This window comes from Bos grunniens, chromosome 18, assembly GCF_055505025.1.
Source record: "Bos grunniens cultivar Pamir isolate PY7600 chromosome 18, Bosgru_T2T1.0, whole genome shotgun sequence".
NCBI classification, from domain to species: domain Eukaryota; kingdom Metazoa; phylum Chordata; class Mammalia; order Artiodactyla; family Bovidae; genus Bos; species Bos grunniens.
Window position 1 is genome coordinate 22,850,566 of NC_141182.1, and position 12,703 is coordinate 22,863,268.

The 12,703-nt window shown below is 46.8% G+C and overlaps 1 long non-coding RNA gene across 1 annotated transcript; it reads left to right on the forward strand.

Moving 5' to 3' along the window:
• The first annotated feature begins 535 nt into the window (after positions 1 to 535).
• Positions 536 to 12,447, forward strand: LOC147353232 (uncharacterized). Its single transcript, XR_015145007.1, has 4 exons — positions 536 to 799; positions 1,680 to 1,811; positions 2,395 to 2,537; positions 11,737 to 12,447. It is a non-coding gene; the product is annotated as an uncharacterized LOC147353232 (long non-coding RNA).
• The last annotated feature ends 256 nt before the right edge of the window (positions 12,448 to 12,703 follow it).

A 12,703-nucleotide genomic window follows, 5' to 3' on the forward strand; every position in this document is an offset into this window, starting at 1 on the left:
CTCATTAAATGTTCCTTATGACTATTATGACTGGGGAGGGACATGCTGACAGTGGCAACCTGGGCAAAGCCCAGTCAGGCTTTTCAGTCGTGGGTAGTCCAAGCAAGATTAGAAAGTAGGACAGGAAAGAGATGAGTCATCTAGCACCAACCAAACACTAGCTTGTGCCAGATCCTGTACTTCCCTGTACTTTCTCATGGCACCACCGGTGTCCCCATTTTACAGATGAGGAAACTGAGCTTCAGGCAGGTGATATCACCTGTGCAGACAGGAGCTAGCATAGGCAGGTTTGGAAGCCTGATTTTCTGCCTCCATGGTTCTTGTTCTAGGTTCTAGGTGGTAGGGGTCCTGGGGGCTTCCCTCCTGCCCCTCCCCACCCCTCTAGTGCCTGCTTCTCCTCCATTTAGCCTTCTGGAGCCGAGCGGGGGAACTTCTTAGGCCAAACAGAGGGCGGGAAGTTAGATCATCAGCCATCTTTAAGGGGGTAATTAGCTGACTATGAAAACAGCTTTACTCACCGCAGCAATTCGCCCCACCAGGGGAGAGGGGAAGTCCATGTTTTTATTATAAACGGAATCATAGAAGGGTTTAAGGCTTAGCTGTGTTTGGTTTGGTTAGGTTTTCTAAAGGCCTGAGGTGGAACTTGGCATCTACTAAGCCAGCCTAGAAGAAAGGAAGTTTATTTTCTGGGTCAGATGAAAAGACTTTGGGTTTCTTGATTTGTATTTTCATGGAAAAGGAGCAACTTGCTGCCTTTGCTGAATCGCCCAGACCCTCAGGTCTTCTGCTGTTTTTCCAGGTCAGTGTTGGGGAGGCAGAGGCAGGTCAGGCAGTCTAAGGAGAGAGAGGGGGGGGGTACCTCCAGGGTGATGGGAGAGGGGCTGCCAGAGGGCTGCCTGAGGGTCTAGGGATCCAGTGGGAACCAGGTGGAATTCAAGGGAAGTGCTTCAGAGGCCACTTATTGCTTGTAGGACCTTGACCAAGTTAATTAACCTCTCTGAGTCTAGTTTTCACATCTGTATAGTCGGAGGGATAGCCAGGGCTTGTTCAGTGGACCAGTCAGCCAGCATAGTGTCATGGCATAGGGTATGGACTGTTCGGCTTTGAACCCTAGCCCTGGCCCTTATTTGCTGTGTGAGCAAGTGATGTAAGCCCTCACTTTCTCATCTGTAAAATGGGAATGATTTTATTAGGATTGTTAGAGGGTCAAATGGAAAAAGGTCTCAAAGCCTGGCACATAGGTACTTAAGAAACACCAGCAATTTTATATGATTATTGATAGCATTGTTAATGTGGCCTGTCTGGTTTCTGTACAGGGAGTAGTGGTGAATAAAGTTGACTTTAGGGTCATTGTATGGAAAGATTTAAAAGTCAAGCTAAGAAATTTGGATTCAAGCAATCAATCAACTTTTGAGTGAAAAGTCCTAAGATGCCATTTTATTCAATCCGCCCAAGTGTGTGTGTGTGTGTGTGTGTGTGTGTGTGTGTGCACGTGCTCACGCATTCACGTGCTCAGTCATGTCTGACTCTATTACCTCATGGGCTGTAGCTTGCTAGGCTCCCCTGTCCCTGCGATTTTTCCAGGCAAGAATACTGGAACCGGTTGCCATTTCCCCCTCCAGGGCATCTTCCTGACCCAGGGATCAAACCCAGGTCTCTCGCATCTCCTGTGTTGGTAGGTAGATTCTTTAGGACTGAGCCACCCTCAACCCATTCAAGTAACAGAAGGAAAATCAGGGACTCGGGAAAAGAATGTAGCCCATTCAAAGTCCTGCCATGGCTGAAGTGTAACCAGGAAGAACTCTTGGATGGTAAGTCAACAGACTATCAATGAGAAGATTTCCCTTCTAGAAATATCCCAGATTATATCATTGATGGTGCTAAGAATCCTTCCCAAAGGACCTTAAAAGACAACTTTCATATTCACAGGCAAACACCTTAAGCTTATGAAGAACTATTCACACTTTAGTATAAATTAGTTTACTTCAGTATGGTAGCTAGCTGAGAGCAGGGACTGCTGGGTAGGTCAAGGGGCAGATAAACTTGTGATTCAGGGTAAAGAAGAATCTGGAGCTCTTCTAAGTCTCCAGTGTGGCTGGGGGTAGAGCTAGGGAGCCATATGAGCCTGAAGACCACACCATCCCACTTCCCAGGAACATCAAATATATACCTCTCTACAGAGCCATGGTTTTATAATTTGGAACCTACTCAGTTTCGGGCAGAGATTCCTCATCCTTCCTGACCACTCAGAACCAAAAAATGCTCAAAAAGCTTGGCCAGTGGTATCTTAACCTCAGGGGCCCATTTACAAATAGACCCAGTGCATTGGGTTCAACCATATCCCCAACCCACAATATCTCTGGGTTACAGTATTATTACATTCATTTTTTTCAGATCTGCCTCCAACAAGAACCAGAAAGGACTTTGGGCAATTTATAAGGACACGCTAAATCAAACAAGATGCTCTCCCTACCACTTCCCCTGCCCCGCTGCACCTCTGGCACCTTTAAGGAACAAAGGAAGGAACAGGATCAAGGGTATGGTAGAATGTTCAATTAGAACTCAGGCTACAGAGTGCAGTGCATCAATTCATTTAGCTTGTTTAACAGTGGGCTGCATCTGACTGCATCCAGGGGTTGATTTTGGCCCTTCTGGAAGCTTAGATAGAATCTGCTTCTTTAATTCTCTAAACATCATCATTGTTATTCCTACTAATAAAGAAGCAAGGAGACAGGTTCTATCTGTTCCCTCAATCAATTCAACAATGATCATAGAATCTTCTCCCATCCTCTTGAGGGGGCTGCCTCTGAGTGGGGTCTTTTTTTGGATTGTTAGTTTATCCATTTAGTGCATATTTATAAGATGCTTGGGACTTCCCAGGTAGCTCAGTGGATAAAGAATCTGCATGCAATGCAGGAGACACAGGAGGCCTGGGTTCTATCCTTGGGTTGGGAAGATCCCCTGGAGGAGGGCATGACAACCCACTAAAGCATTTTTGCCTGCTGAATCCCATGGACAGAGGAGCCTGGGCGGCTATAGTCCATGGGGTCACAAAAAGTTGGACATGACTGAATCGATTGAGCAGGCATGCACATGTAAGATGCCTACTATGTGCCAACGCTCTTCTGGACTTTGGGGATGCAAGGGTTAACCAAACAGTCTCAGGTCTTCCCCTCATAGAACTTGCCATTGGGTGTGTGCTTCAGCACATTAATCTATTAAAATTCAAAATACTGAGGAGTTCTCTGGGACCCTGCCCTCTCTGAATGCTACAAAGACACTTTGGAGAGGTGAATGGATCATTCAGGGTCCAGCCAGGAAGACAAGTGCTCCTCAAGTGTTTTCAGCAGAGCGGGGTGAATATAGGGAATTGATTACAGTTAGAGGAAGAGGTGAGATGCCTCTGGAGGTTGGGGAAAAGCCTTGAGGTGACTCAGATGGAGATCAGGAACAGCTGGATGTAGCTCCCATTCTCATTCTTCCAGGCTAGAGGGATCAAGGGCAGAAGCTGTGTTTCCTGAGCCACTGGAACCAGGAGGTCACCCAGTGGAAGCTGCAGCCATGCCGGGCTGTCTGGAGGGAGCCTGCTGAGTCACAGAGAAGATGCAGTTTCTCCTGAAAGTCCCCTGGGGCAGAGAGAGAGTGCTGTGGGTGAAATATGCTAGCTTTTCCCTCCCCCCACCCCCCAGGCTCCTGCCAGGACCTCCTAGCAGCTAACTGACTCCTTGGACTTTTGCAGGAGTCTGAGACCACAGGCAGCCTGGAGGGCTGGGCCTCCCCACACCCCATTATGGAGCAAAGCAGAGGAAGGGTGGATGATACCTGTGTTTACAAACCTGGCCCCTGGCCACAGAAAGAACATTTTATATGAGAGCCCAGGACATAAACTTACCTTTCCTTGGTGACTCAGCTGGTAAAGAATCTGCCTGCAAAGAGACCCAGGTTCAATCCCTAGGTCAGAAAATTCCCCTTGAGAAGGGAATGGCTACCCACTCCAGTATTCTTGCCTGGAGAATCCCATGGACAGAGGAGCCTGGCAGGCTACAGTCCATGGGGTCGCAAAGAGTTGGACATGACTGAGCAACTAACCCTTTCACTTTTCAAGGTCAGGGTAATAACAGAATTCAGTGCCACTTTCTCCTGGAACGTCCTTATAATCCCCATCACCACCATTACATTGTTATCTGCTACCACCAGAGATACAGAGTCTTTGACTGGTAGGACCCTTCTGCAACTTTGAGTTATCTGTGTATACATGTTTACCCAAAGAGATTCTATTTGGGGGCCATTTAATAGGTGAGAAAACTGAGTCTCAGAGAAAGCAATTCACTTGCCCAAAGTCATGTAGTGAGCAAGAGGCAGGACCAGAATTTGAACTGAAATCTGTTCGACTCTTAAGTCCTGTGTCCTGACCCTGGGGCTCTGACTCACTGAGGCTCCTGGGAGCAGTGAGCTCTGGAGCTAAGCCTGTCTCAGGGCATGGGGAATCCTTGGGCAAAAGGGACAGCTCTGATGAGGCCTTGGAGGAGAAGCCTCCTCTGGCGCCTTCTTTCCCATCCACCCACACACACCAAGCAGCATCTGAATGTCAGGGACCTGCCAAAGGCATGGAGAACAGGCCAGCAGTTTTTTGGCAAGACCTTGACCCTGTTACCCAGAGGGTTGGAGCCAGTGACTCAAAGGGCAATGCATGCTTGTTTCAAGATATGTAGTGTGTGTCCCAGAGCCATGAAATCGTTCCCACACACTCCAGCTCTGCCCAGCAGGTACCGGATGGAGCTGGCCCCACCTGGGACTTTCCTGACTGGTCCTGCTTGTGGGGGTCTCTAGCTGTTGAGGCTGCCTGGTGCCTACAAGGTGCCTGGCACTGGTGAGCTGAGAAGACCCCTGGCCCTGCCTTTGGAGCTTTGGGTGAACACATAGGTCTATATATCGATCAAATTGGAGTGGAGGCAGAGAGCAAAACCAACACCTGGGAGGCAGAGAGCATCCAGCCACAGCTGGTCAGACACTTCTCTCTGATCCTACATGGCAGTCTCCAGTCATTCCTGGATGCTGGGTATAAGTTATGTCTTCTTGAGGAGGTCAGATTGTCAAAAGGACAAAAGACGGGGAGTCAGAGAGGGGCACTGGGGTGATTGGGTGACTCTTTCAGGACCATGTCACCGAGTTTCTGATGTGGCTTTCACACTGTCCTAGCCAGGCCTCCGTATGTTACAGTGTTGGTGGCCTGGAATTCTGGCTTTATCACTGCCTAATCTCAGTTTAATTGCTGTGGTCAATTTACCCTACACTTAATAACCCACAGCTTGGTATATTGTTTAATATGGTTGACACACACTTTGCTTTAAATGTCAGCACTGACTGGGCCTGGGGACTTGGCAGGCTCCCTGGGAGAGATGGCAGAGGAGCAGCGTCATCTGCTAGGCGTCTGGGATGCTGGTATGTTGGCTGCAACTTCTCTTGGCTTGGAGGCTCAGCCACTGCCCAGCGCTGAGCTGTTGGATGGCAGTTGCCCTTTCCAGCCTGTATCTGAGGTCCACCCAGCCCTGATTTGCTTTCCTCTTTCTTGCTCTGTCCCACCTAGGGGGTCTATGGTGAAGTGGGTGTCTGGTAGGCAGCCAGCTTCAACTTGGAAAGTGTGTTGCCCCCAGACACAAGCGGGAGTCCTACCGCCCCTGTGCTATGAGCGGGCTGGTTCTGGTCGTGTGTTTGTGACCAAGACCCCGGAGAGTGGGAGGCGGCTGTTGGGTAAATATCACACTCTGGTTGAAGGATTACAAGCAACATCAATGACGGTTATGCCAAGATGGCTCTGCCCATTACTCTCCTGTGGTTGGACTCAACCTGCAAATTGGATATATTTTTGCTCCCCACAACTTCCATTCCTTCTGCTTCTTCTTCTTTAATTAATTTTTGGCTGTGCTGGTCTTCACTGCTGTGTGCAGACCTTCTCTAGTTGCAATGAGCAGGGGCTACTCTCTAGTTGCTGTGTCTGAGCTTTTCATTGAGGTGGTTTCTTTTGCAGAGTGCTTGGGCTCAGTAGTTGTGGTGCCCATGGGCTTAGTTGCTCCATGGAATGTGAGATCTTCCTGACCCAGAGATTGAACCCATGTCCCCTGCATTGGCAGGCAGATTCTTATTCACTGGACCACCAGTGAAGTCCATTCCTTCTGTTCCTAATGGACTAAGTTAGGATGGACTAAAGCTGACGGAACTCATGTGATGACCTCCTAGTCCATTTAGCCCCCACTCCCCAGTGCAAATTTCTATGGAAACTGTACTTTCATCCATAGGCCGTAGGCACCCAGAAGTGTTGTTTGCCCTGGGTGTTCCTGCTTTGTTTGGCAGGACACCTGACCCAAGCTGAACCAATCAGCTTCTCTCCTGGAGAAATTCAGGGTGATGAGACAGCACAGTGGTGTCTGAAGGTTTCTAAAATGGTAACTCAAAGGCCTGGGAGCCATGGGGCAGCAATATTTTACCTCTGGCCCAGATTTCAGAGGAAGCAGAATGAAGTATATTGAGACACAGATAATCCTCCAGACATCTCTCCAGCTCTGGTCCCAAAGGAACAGTGTTTTCTTGCCTTTGGCTTCCCTGAGACACCCGAAGCCTTGTGATAAGTGCCTCCCTTTTGGCTGAAGCATCTTGGGTTGGGTTTGTCATTTTCAACCAAGAGCTCTACCTAAAACAATCCAGTGAGTGCTAGACACAGAATTGGCCAGGTAAAAGGCTCACCTGTTATTATTAAGTTGTATTTGGGGTATGGTTTTGGCAGGAACATAAACTTCTTGGGAGGGAGTCTGATGAGGATCACAGTGGTTTTGGGTGCCGGAGATTTGTCTCTAGGGCTGGCATGTCTCCTGTTCTCCTCACCTTGGTTTTCTCCTTCCATCCTTGACATGGAGGGTGCAGCTGGAATCTAGGGTTTGTACCCCAGACTCAGCCAGGGTCATTTGCTCCAGTCTTGGGTCTGGCCCCACTATTAAGGGGTGATCAGCCCCTTTCCACGACTGTTTGGGAAAGTCATGCTCACCTGGGAGTACTTGACAGCCAATTTGAGAGCATCTTCTCTACAGGCGTTTCCTTTGGGGTTTAGCTCTGGGGAACACCTCTGGGATACTGTCAACCTGATCCCCTTCACCTGAGACAGCCTATTGTTCAGGTGTTCAGGTAGGCACAGTGTCTAGGCCCATCATACTTAGGGGTGCACAAAAAGGTCTTAATGTTAGTTTCTTTTTTAAATCAGAGGAGAAAATGGAAAATAGTGGTATTAAAAAATAATAATGACTTCAGCCTCAATTCATCTTTATACCAACATCATTGTAAAATATTTGTGTGTGTTTAGTGGCTCAGTCGTGTCCATCTTTTTGCGACCCCCATGGACTGTAGCCCACCAGTCTCCTCTATCTATGGGATTTTCCAGGTAAGAATACTGGAGTGAGTTGTTATTTCCTCTTCCAGGGGATCTTCCCAACCCAGGGATTGAACCTATGTCTCCTACATTGCAGGTGGATTCTTTACCTGATGGGCCATCAGGAAAGCCCCATTGTTAAGTGTGTGTGTGTGTGTGTGTTTTCCATGGAGGAAGGGGCTCACAAGGGCAAGAATGTCTGAAGCCCAACAACAGCATCATGTCATGGCCCTGTTCACGCCCCCTCACCCGCACTCCTAAGCATGTGTCGAGGTTCCAGCTTCCTGAGTTCTCAGGTAGAGCCTACCACCAAAGTGAGTAGATGCTCCCTGGATTGTTTGCAGGGAGCGTTCTACAGGGAGGGCAGTGATCCCAAGTGTCTCTGCTGCTCTGGTTCAATTTCCCAGTCTTGCCTGCTCTATACAGCTAGGCAGTGGGAAAGATCAGCTTCTTTGAGTCCTTACTTTTCCCACCTGAACTGAGCTCCAAGTTTAGCCAAGCAGAAACCTGAGCCCAAGGCAGCATTGCCTGAAGACTCTGCATTCTTAACCTGGAGGGACAATCACCTCAAAAGTAAAAACATTGGCCCTTGCAGACAATCAGGAACTTGAACTCTGCCCTGGCCTCTTGCAGGAAGGAACCAGGCGGCATCCACTCCTTCCTCCAAACCACAGAACATCATGAGAGCTACCAAATGTCATGCTCATCTCGTGTGTTATCTCACTGAGTTACCCCAGCAGCCCTAAAAGGAGACTGCTACTCTTATTAGCCGCATTTTACAGACATGGAAACTCAGAGAGGCTCATGGAGACTCACGGAGGCTCAGAGAGACTAAGAAGCTTGGCTAAGTTCAGAAAGCTAGTAAAGTGGCAAGGTCAGGATTTGAATTCTAACACTTCCTTTATCCCCTACCCGCCGCCCCCAGCCAGGGGGCTGGCCTCCTAGGTGGGAGGTCATGTTCCCCAAGGAAGAAGCGTGGTATCAAGAGATGTTTCCAGATGAGGCACAGATAGGGTGTCCTGGCAACACACAGGAGACCTTAGAGTGGTACACAGAATGAACATTTTCTTTGTATTCCATAGACATAAGGGCACTTAAGCAAACATATATATTTGATACATCTAAATTACAATTTCCTGTATATTCCTCCTAGAGAAGGTATGTAAGTTTTTCCAAGTGAGAAGATTTAAAGAAAAATATTTAGCAAATCATGGTACTGATGACACATGGAAAAAAAATTGAACAAAAAATAGTAAATATTGGTATATGGGGACTTCCCTGGTGGTCCAGTGATTTCAATATAGGGCCTCCAATGCCAGGAGTGTGGGTTTGATACCTGGCTGGGGAGCACGTCTTGTGGCCAAAAAAACAAAACATAAAACAGAAACAATATGGTAACAAATTCAATAAAGACTTTAAAAATGGTTAACATTAAAAAAAAAAAAAAGCAACACACATATTTGGTATGTGGGAAAGACCTATAGGTCCTACAATGGGGTTTAGTCATCTTGTGAGTGTCCTTGAGTGTTTCTTCAGTTCTCTGAGACTCAGTTTCCCCATCTTTAAAATGGGATTGGCCCAAAAGGATTGTTTAAAGATACAAAGTAGATGACACTTGTGTCTACTTTGATGAGGCAAGCGAGATCTTAGCTACCTGAGCAGGGATCAACCCCCCCGGGACACACAGTGGATGGGTCGCCAAGCTCCGTGTAGTGTCTGTGGGCAGAGAGCCCCTTGGTCAAGTGCTCTTTTGGCTGTGAGCTCTCAGGCAGGGAGCCTGAGAGGCATTTTTGAACAGGCCAGGGGGAGGTTGGGCTTGGAATTTGGGTTTTCCGTGCTTAATTCTATTTGGATTCATCCCAGATCTCTGGTCCTCCCAAGCAACATTCTATAAATCTGCTAAATTGAACACGAGCCTTAATTGCCGAAATTACCTGTAACATTAGCTTCTTTCACAGCTGTGCCCTCTCCTGGGGCTTGTGCCAGTTCTCCGGGGGTGACTGGATCTGAGAGGGCTCAGCCCTAATGCGTCAGGCTGTCGGTGGGCCTGAGCGCCCAGCCTAGGACCCTGGAGTGGCCCTAGGAACTCTGCCTGTGGTCTTCCGAGGACAGCCCTGGGATCTCAACACAGCCGGGCTAGCCTCTCCCCTCAAGAAGCCTACTCTGATTAAAGATGGGGGAGAAGTCTCTCATTTTCCTGGAATCACCTCAGATCCCGGAGGTCAGAGCCCATGTCCAGTGTTCCTGTTATGAGTCAACCACAGAATTCGTGGTGCTCAACCAGTGGGCATCACTGAGAGTTTATAGTAACCAGAGGGGACAGGAAGCATGAAAGAACTCTGGGGAGGTAGGTATTAGGCTCTGTGTCTTTGCCTCAGACATCTTCAATTTCATTGAATAATGTGAGACAATAAAAATGGCCAAAAGAAAGGAAGAGAGAAAAGATAACTCAGACTCACTAGTTTTCAGGGAAATTCAAATTCAAATTTAAATCACATATATTTGTTCACTTATCACAGTGCAAATAATTTACATTTTAATAATTTCAGAGTTGCATAATGTGGGGGAAATTGACTTCTTTTTTTATTCAAGTGAGAGTGTAACTTGGTTGAGGAAATTTGGCTGGATTTACTAAAATTAAAAATGTGCGTGGCCCTGTTCCTTGACCCAGCAATTCTACTTCTAGGGATCTATCTACCTTAGGAAAGTATTTGTACTTTGCACAAAGATGTTCATTGTGGCACTGTTTGGTAGGCAATTGGAAACAACCTAAATGTCCATCCAAAGGCAATGGTGAAATGATGCTCTGTGGCAGTCATCACCTCCCTGGGATTTCCTTCATGTCCTTCGTCCCCTCTGGTCAGCAGGACTTCTCAGTGATGGCCGTAGCATAGAACTCAATGTATAAATTTAGAAAATTCTCCAAGACTTTCTGTTGGTGAAAAAAAAAAAAGATGCAGTAATATCCAAACAGTATGAAATAAACTGTGTAAAAGCAACATTTCACCAACAAACAAACCTGTAGAACTGACCCAAAGCAATACCATGTATTTCTACAGATGCATAAAAATTTATAGAAAAAGATCTGAAAGGAAATCCACCAAACAAATGATAGTAGTCACCTCTGGTCGGGGGCATGGGACTTGGGGAGGTGGTTAAGGAGATCCCCAGCTTTATATCCACTGTTTGAAAATAATTTTTACAAGTGAATGTATTCATGTACTATTTATATAATAAAAGTAAATGTATTGATGGGATTGGCTGAAGGATACACTGTGTGTGCACCCCCAAGGCACAGATGTCCAGTTACAACACAGTAGATGGTTAGAGACATAAGAGAGACAGAAGTCCTTGCTATGTGACTATTCACTGTTGGATAACCCTATGCTGCTGCTGCTAAGTCGCTTCAGTCGTGTCCGACTCTGTGCGACCCCATAGACGGCAGCCCACCAGGCTCCGCTGTCCCTGGGATTCTCCAGGCAAGAACACTGGAGTGGGTTGCCATTTCCTTCTCCAATGCATGAAAGTGGAAAGTGAAAGTGAAGTCGCTCAGTCGTGTCCGACTCTTAGCAACCCCATGGACTGTAGCCTACCAGGCTCCTCCATCCATAGGATTTTCCAGGCAAGAGTACTGGAGTGGGGTGCCATTGCCTTCTCCGAACCCTATGCATAACCTTATGCTATACACATCTTAACACACACGACTAAATACAACTTAAATTAACTGTAAATGGAAATCAACAGTTGTGTAAAAGACGCAGGGTTTCAAGAAGCAGGTGAAAGTGAACTTGGAGAACTTCTTGAAGTTACTCTCAAAGCCAGTGTTCAAGGAGGATATGGCAGCAGAAGAGGAGGGATTGGCAAAAGAAAAAGGAAAATAAACAGGGATGATGACATGTTAAGGGCTTTGCAAGAGGTGGTGAATATCATGGTGTTGACTGTGTCTTGAGAAAATAAATGAAATCCTCTGATGTGTTCAAACGACAACCTTTTAAAATAATTGTGCTGTCAAGGTCAAATAAGGAGATTGACTTGTACGATTTTATGGGATCTTTAAGAATATGAATTTGCTAGTTCTCAAAATCAATGCACAGTTGTAATCATAGCCTAGATGTGGTTAAACATCGGATAAATGCACTGGAAATAATTCTTCTTCCATTTTTCTGGAGATAAATTATAAACCAAACCCTTTTATGTCTTTAACACATGACTTTGTGATTTAAAAAAAAATAGATATTTTAATTTTGTGTCTTTAGCTGTGTTTCTGATTGTGAATGGAGTTGCTTTTGGCACTTTTTTTTTTCTTTTCGATGTTTCAGAGTGTCTAACCCTGTCTGAGGAAGAAGTGGAAGGGAACTTACCTTGAGGAAGTGATATGTGAAGAGGAGAAGTTTGCCCAGTGGACAAGACAGGAGAAAGACATGCTTGGCAGAAGGCACCGCACGTGCAAAGCCACTGAGGCGTGAACGAATGAGGTGCACTTGCGGGACAGAAGGTGATGTTGCAGGATCACTGAGTAGAGATGAAAAACCGCAGGGAAAGGATATGTAGAAATCAGCTGGAGATAGACCATGGAAGATCAGGGGCCGTGCGAGAGGTTCAGATCTCATCCTTTGGGCAACAGGAAGTGTTTTCAGGAGGGGTGTGATATGCTCTGATTCAGCTTCTGGATGTGTCACTCCGGGAGGCACAGAGCAGCCTTGTGCTCCAGTCTAGACTTCTCCAGTGGTGATGCAGCCACGCTCGTGGCTCTCACCCCGTGTAAGGTGAGCAATAACTCACTCGATCCTCTCCATCACCCTGAGAGGAACGGAGAAGTTAAGGATTTGGCCGAGGTCACACAGTGGGGAAACTGCAAGAGTTGGATTCTGGACTTGAGCGTGTGCTCTTAACCTGTTCACTCAATCTGCCCACCAGGTAGGCAGGGCTCTTCTATGTACGTTTTCACGGTGTAAATGGACTTACTTCTGGATTTAGACATATTTGTTCAAAAGGACAGCACTCACTGTTATAAATGAAAAAACTATTTTCTGTTACACATTATATACATATTTGTTTGTTAAAATAGAGCTTTTGCTCCTGTTGGGGTCTAATGAGAGATGAACGTGTAAATTAAGGCAGGGGCCATAGCCAGAAAAAGAGGGGACCCACAGGAACACATTTAAGAGGTTTTGGCAACAGGGCCATGTACTAAGTAGCTGGAATGGGGTGAGGGGCCACTTTGACATGCCTGAGGTCTGGGTGACTAGTGATGACATTAGCTACCTGGGGGTATGAAGATTACAA